Source organism: Carettochelys insculpta, chromosome 20 (genome assembly GCF_033958435.1).
Source record: "Carettochelys insculpta isolate YL-2023 chromosome 20, ASM3395843v1, whole genome shotgun sequence".
Lineage (NCBI taxonomy): Eukaryota > Metazoa > Chordata > Testudines > Carettochelyidae > Carettochelys > Carettochelys insculpta.
The window spans coordinates 1,068,655-1,074,972 of NC_134156.1; positions in this window are offsets into that span (position 1 = coordinate 1,068,655).

The following is a 6,318-nucleotide window of genomic DNA, read 5'->3' on the forward strand; positions in this document are numbered from 1 at the left end:
AGGCAGAGCAATAGCATGGGGGTGAGCAGGCTGAGAGTTGCAGGCAGTACTACAGAGCTGGTTTAGGTAATGCCATTACTCAAATGAAGGCAAAGGAGCTGCTTGAAAAATCTTTACCCAGCCACTGAAGAAGGCTCTGACTGAGGGTACAACCTGTTTCACAAGCCTGTGGAAGGGGGGTGGTCAAAATGCAGCCTGTGGCCCTGGTCCTTTTACTCCAGTTCAGGGTGCCCTGTAGGGCCAGGCCCTAAGGAAAATGGCCCCTGGGCAGGGGTGTGCTCAGGCCATCTGTATTCCTGCCATGGTCCTGGTCACACCACCCCCAGGAGCCCTTGCCAGCAGCTTACAGCCATGGCAAGTCTCCATGTGCCCCTCGGGCATGGAGGGCAGCAGGTCACTGGGTACAGTCCCAACCCTGGCATCACCCTCACAGCTCCTGTGGTCCAGAACCCCTGGAAAGCTGTAGGGGGGAAGGGTGGGGTGGGCACGGCCCTTGGTGGAATGACAAAGGGCTGGGGCTGTTCTGCAGTGCACATTTGAATTGCTCCTGTGGGACCTTCCTCCAGGGCTGCTGGGCTAATGCCTTCACCAGGAGAGGGATTGCTCTCCCGTGGCTCCCTGAGCCAGCCCTGCCCAGGCATGGAAGCACAGGAGTGACAGCCATTCAGGTGCCAGCTGGCTGATGAGCAGAGCACAGTGTCTAGGGCTGGGGCACAGCTGCTCCTAACAGCTTATTCCCCCATGGATGGAAAGAGTTAGTGAACGCTGGGGGTGGCCAGTGTTTCCTCCACAATACTGTGTCTGTTGTGCTGTGCTGGGGTGCCAGGCCTTGTCTGGGACGCTGACTTTGGCTTATCCTGTCCCCATAAACAACTTCCTGCCTGCCTTTCCCTGGGCTCCGTGGCGCTCTGCGGCACTGCCTGTCGAGCTGAGCCCTAACTGCCAGGCAGCCCTGCTCCCTCAGCCCGGCGGCGTGGCCTAGGGCTCCCCTCTGGCTCAGACCAAAGAGCTGCCCCACGAGGAGCTGCTGCCTGAGCCCCTACCACTGCTGCAGGCACAGGGAGCAAGGAGGGGCCCTAACTCTGAGGGGGCGAGGCAAGGACCAAAGCCGAGGGTCAGCCTGGCCTGTTCCGTCTGCCAAGGGCGCCAGGTGCTCCCGAGGGAAGTAACAGAAGCTGATCCATCCCCGCGCCGCTTCTAGGCGGCGGTGGCGGGGGCCACCCAGCCCGCCTCATGACCCTTGGTGGAGCCGGTCCCCATGAAGGCAAGTAGGTCCGCCTGGAGCCCCTTGAAGCCTGGGCCGTCCCCAGCCCTGGGAGGAGGCTCCAGCAGGTAATTAACTGCCCAAGGGCCCGGGGGCGCTCAGGAGGTGCGCCTGGGGGCCGGGTACCCACCGCAGGCTCTGCAGGGCCCTCCGGCGAGCAAGGGGCCGGAAGCAGGAATCGGGGCTCCCGCTTGTAACAGCCCGCACCTGTCGGCGTCCAGGCGCCAGGTCCCCGGCTGGGCTCCGGGCGAGCCGGCCTGGCTGTCCCGGGAGCTGAACGCGGCCGGGCGAGCCCGCGCCCCAGGCCCGCCCGCGGCTCCGCACCGAGCGCCGCGCCGGGACCCCGCGGAGCCAGGCGCCCCCCGGCCCGGCCCGGCCCCTGCTGCGCGGGGTGACACGGATCGCCCCGGTAGCGGCCGGGCCCCGCTGCGGCACAGAGCCAGGCCCCTCCCTCGCCGCCCGCCCCGGCCCGTCCCCCGAGCAACCGCAGCCGCAACACGCGGTCGCCAAGGCGCCTCGGCGGCAGCCCCGGGGCGGTCTTCCAGCGCGGAGCGGAGCGGAGCGGAGCGGAGCGCCCCAGCCCAGCCCAGCCCAGCCCAGCTCCCCTCGGCTCGGCCCGGCCCGGCCCGGCCCGGCCCCCTACTCCCCGGCCATGGCCGGCCCGCAGGAGGACGCGGCCGCGGCCCCGGCCCCGGCCCCGGCCCCGGCGGAGGACGCCCCCGGCTCGGACCCCCGCGCGCGGCTGCTCGGGGAGCGCGTGGCGCGGAGCCTGCGGCTGCAGCCGGGGCGCTGGGAGCGCTGCGCGCACAGCCCCGAGGCGCGGCCCCTGCTGCGGGCCTTCCTGGGGGGCGCGGGGGCGCCGCTGCTGCTGGCGACGCTCAGCCCGGCCGGGCAGCTGGCGCTGGGCTCGGGGCTCCCCGCCGGCCCCGGCCCCGGCCCCGGCAAGGCGATCTTCTTCCTGCGCGGCGCGCCCGGGCCGCTCCGCACCCCGCCGGGCCCCGGGACGCTGCTGTGCGGGGACCTGCCCGCCGCCGCCCTGCCGCACTTCGCCGCGCTGCTGCAGGAGGTGAGGGGCCGGCCTGGCGGGGGTGGGGTCTGGTTCCCCCCGCGCTCAGCCTGGCCAACAGCGAGCAGGAGGTCGGGGGCCCAGCGGGGAAAGCAGCGGCGAAGCGGGGGGCCCACGTAAGTAACGTTAGTCCCCAAGGGCCAGCAGCGCAAACCTGCAGCCCCAGCGAGCAGTGTAAGGCCGTGCAGCGCCGTGCACCTGTCCCCGCATCCCGGCTCCCACACACCAGCCGCTCCCACAGCCGCACAGCCTGCCCAGGTAACCTCAACTCTGGCCCTATAGCCCTGACTAGCCCAGAGGGAGGTGTTTGCCACACCCAAAGCACAGCTCTAGGTAGGGCTTGTTCAGTGCCAGTGTTCCTGGATTACTTCTGTTTCGGAACTGGCAGGAATCACAATGGATGTATCCCTTTGCTTGTAATCACTCCTGTGCAGGAGTGTGTGCCCCCAGTGGTCTGGCCAGGCCGGGTGCTGCCTCCTGAGGTTTTTCTAAAAATAAACATTTATTTGGGTGTGGTCAGTAAGACTTGAAGTTCGGAAATGTGACAGCACGTTGTACCTGGCTTTGTTACATTAAGACATTGAACCTTCAGCTCACAGTTGTGGGCTGCCAGCCAAGTCATTTTGGTTTTGTGGGGTAGCATATTTGTTTGTGTGGAGCGATATGACAGCTCTGTCTTTTGCGGAGTTCTGCAGTTTGGTAAGTTATAATTGCACAGATTGCAATGTTTGTGTGATGTGACTTTGTAGATGGTGGCAGGTAACATAGGAGAGGAATTGTAAACCCCAGCTGTTATGCATGTTTTTGGGGCTGTGCCTGAAACGAATGGGTTTAGACTGATGTGGTCATGTGTTGTGACTAGGGTGTGTGTGCTGATCTCTGCTCTGCACATTTATTTACAGGGCCTTTTGTCCAGGAGCTGTAAGCATTGTTTTGGGGCATTCTGTGGAGGGTCGAGTTAAGTGTCTGACCAGGGTGATGACAGCTGACAGTAAGGACCGGTTGGCTGGTGGACTGAGCAGTGTGTGTGTGAAAGAAAAGGGATGGATGTAGATTAAGGGCTTTATTCTGTTTCCTTGCATTGTTTGTTTGGGTTTTGTGTTGCTGTCCCTCAGCCACCTGAACTTTTCCCCCCTCATAAATAAGCAGGAGTCCTCTGGCACCTTTAGAGGCTAACACATTTATGAGGTCATGAGCTTTCGCAGGTTTTACCCACAAAAGCTCATCACCTAATAAATTTGTTAGTTTCTAAGGTGCCACAGGACTGCTTGTTGTTTGTGAAGCTACAGCCTTGCATGGCAACCCCTTCTGAGATGGTTTTTCACAGTGTCATTTGTGTTTGAATTTCCTGGTTTTCTAGCAGACAGAGGCAGGCTCAGAAAGACTAGACCAAGGAGGCTCCTTCTCCTCCCATGCAGAGATGGTGGTCACTGCTCAGCAATTAAGGTTTTCTTTTTTCCAACCAGTGACAAAGGCTCAGTTTTTTTGTTATGTGTGACAGCTTTCTTGAACCTTCCCCACAAGCACAGTACTTGCTCCTGGAGCTTCACATGGTATGTCAGAGAAGTTAAATGTAAATCCATTAATTAATGAATTAAAATTAATGTAAGGATGGGTCCTTTAAGAACTTCAGCAGCTTGTTAGTTTCCACTCAGTCATTTGTCTGTTAGCACAGAAATTGGCAGAGGGGTGAATCTTGGGAAACTAGGGTGCAATAATTCATTGTGTTGAAGATCTAGCTGGAGGCCTAGGTCTTTAGGATTAATGGTAACGTTACCCATTAGTTCTCATAAGTGAAAGTTTCTCCTTCAGCAGAGACTGAAGAATAAAGTTCTGCTGCGAGAAACTTATTAAGAATCATCCTCTTTTCAAGTAGCTGCTGTTTCTTGTTCTCATTGGGACTGAAGCCACAGGCTGCTTCTAGCAGTGAGCCCACATCGGCTTTCTGCTGCTCCTGGCTACTCCAGCCTGGCTTCGCTCCCATTGGGAAGAGTGGGATTAAGCATCCATCTTTGGTAAGAGGAACTGATGGCTTCAGCCCTATTGATAACAACTTGAGGTGGTGACCATTTAGAGAAGGTCACCTTCACCAGGGTGACCTCATTGCCCTATGGCAAAAACAGGACACTGGCCTCGGGGGATGGGGGGGTCTGCTGTCCAAGGTCAGGACTCCTTGGCAATGGGGGCTGCTACCCCAGGGTGAGGCATGGGGGTGGGGGCTCCTCAGCCTCCTGATGAGGGGGTGTGGAGGATGGGCTGCCCCATTGCAGAACTCACCAGCAGTGGGGGCTGCTTCCGTGGGGTGCCAGGGAATTGGGCAGCTGCCCAGCAGAGGAGCTCTCTGGCAGTCAAAGCGGCTGCCTTGAGACATCAGGTGCCAGGGAATAGGAACCCCACAAAATACAGGACAACCTGTCCATTTTCTTGAAATAGTTGGGATGCCCATGAGATAGCTTAAATAAGGGACTGTCCTGTGAAAAATGGGAGGGATAATTGTCCTAACCTTAACTGAGGGTGGTACTGAGTCTTTGCACTCTGCCTGGAAGCCAGTAGGCAGCTCATAGAGCTCCCAGAGCACTGATGTCAGGCCCTGTTGCCAAGATGCACTGTGTTGTGCGCTGGTCTCGGTTTCTGGATTGATTTAAGGCCAAGCCCCTGAGCGTGCTCTGCAGTACTCTAATCTCCAGTGATAACAGCAGGAGTTACAGAAACAAGCTCCTCACCCCACAAAAAGAAACTGACAAGTCCAGCACAAATGAACTTGCACAGCACAAATGCTACAGGGTTTATGATCATCTCCCAAGAGCTGGGATCCAGTATCCCCTCCAGATTGCTAGCTCTGAAGAGGAGCAGAGTACGCAGCTAGGGGGTAAAATGGTAGATCCTTTCAGGGTCTGGTAAGTAGTTAAAAGGGTTGGTTTATAAACACTCAGTTTTCAGAATGGAGAGAGGTACGTAGTGATGCCCCGCAAGGGTCTGTTCTAGGACTAGTCCAATTCAACACATTCAGAAATAGGCTGGAAAAAGGGGGTAAACAGAGAGGTGGCAGAATTTGAAGATGATACAAAACTGCTCAAGATAGTTAAGTCCCAGGCAGTTTGCAAAGAGCTACAAAAGGGTCTCTCAAAACTGGGTGTCTGGGAAACAAAATGGCAGATGAAATTTAAAGTTGATAGATAGAAAGTAGTGCACATGGGAAAACATCATCCCAGCTATGCATATAAAACGATGGGATCTAAGGTAATCACTCCCGAGAGAGAGAGAAAGAGAGAGAGCGCTAGCTCTTGGAGTCATTGTGGTAGTTCTCTGAAAGCATCCACTCAATGTGCAGCATCAGTCCAAAAGTGAACAGAATGTTGGAAATCATTAAGAAAGGCATAGATAATAAAGCAGAAAATAGCATATTGTCTCTGTGTGAACTCAAGAGCACTCCCACATCTTCAGCACTGTGTGTAGTTGTGATCTACCCACTCCCAGAGAGACATTGGAATCGGAAGAGGTTCGGAAAAGGGCAGAAATGTCATTGGGGTGGAATGAGTTGCCAGAGGGTGTTGGGAGGGCCAAGGCTATGGTAAGGTTCAAATGAAAACTAGAAGAATTCCTGGAGTATGGGTCTATCAGTGGCTAATAGCCAGGGTGAGCTGGGCTATGTTCCCAAACGTAAGCTGCAGGGACTGATGCGGTGGGGTAGCAGGACATTGCTGGGTCATGTTCAGTCCTTGGAGATGGCTGTGATTGCCAGCAGGGACGACAGTTATAATCGGCGAGATACGAAAGTCAGTTCAGTAGGAGCCAGCCTGGACCCCCTCCATGGTCATTTGCTGTGGGCACACAGGATCCCGTTTGGTGGCTGGCTGGTGAAAGGCTCCAGAGTCTGTGAGCTATCCCATCCCATATGGCTTTTTCTTTATTTCTTTATCTGCTCTAAGCTGTTTCACTGGTTTGTGTTACAGGTCATAGCACCGATCCTGGCAAACCCGAAGAACCA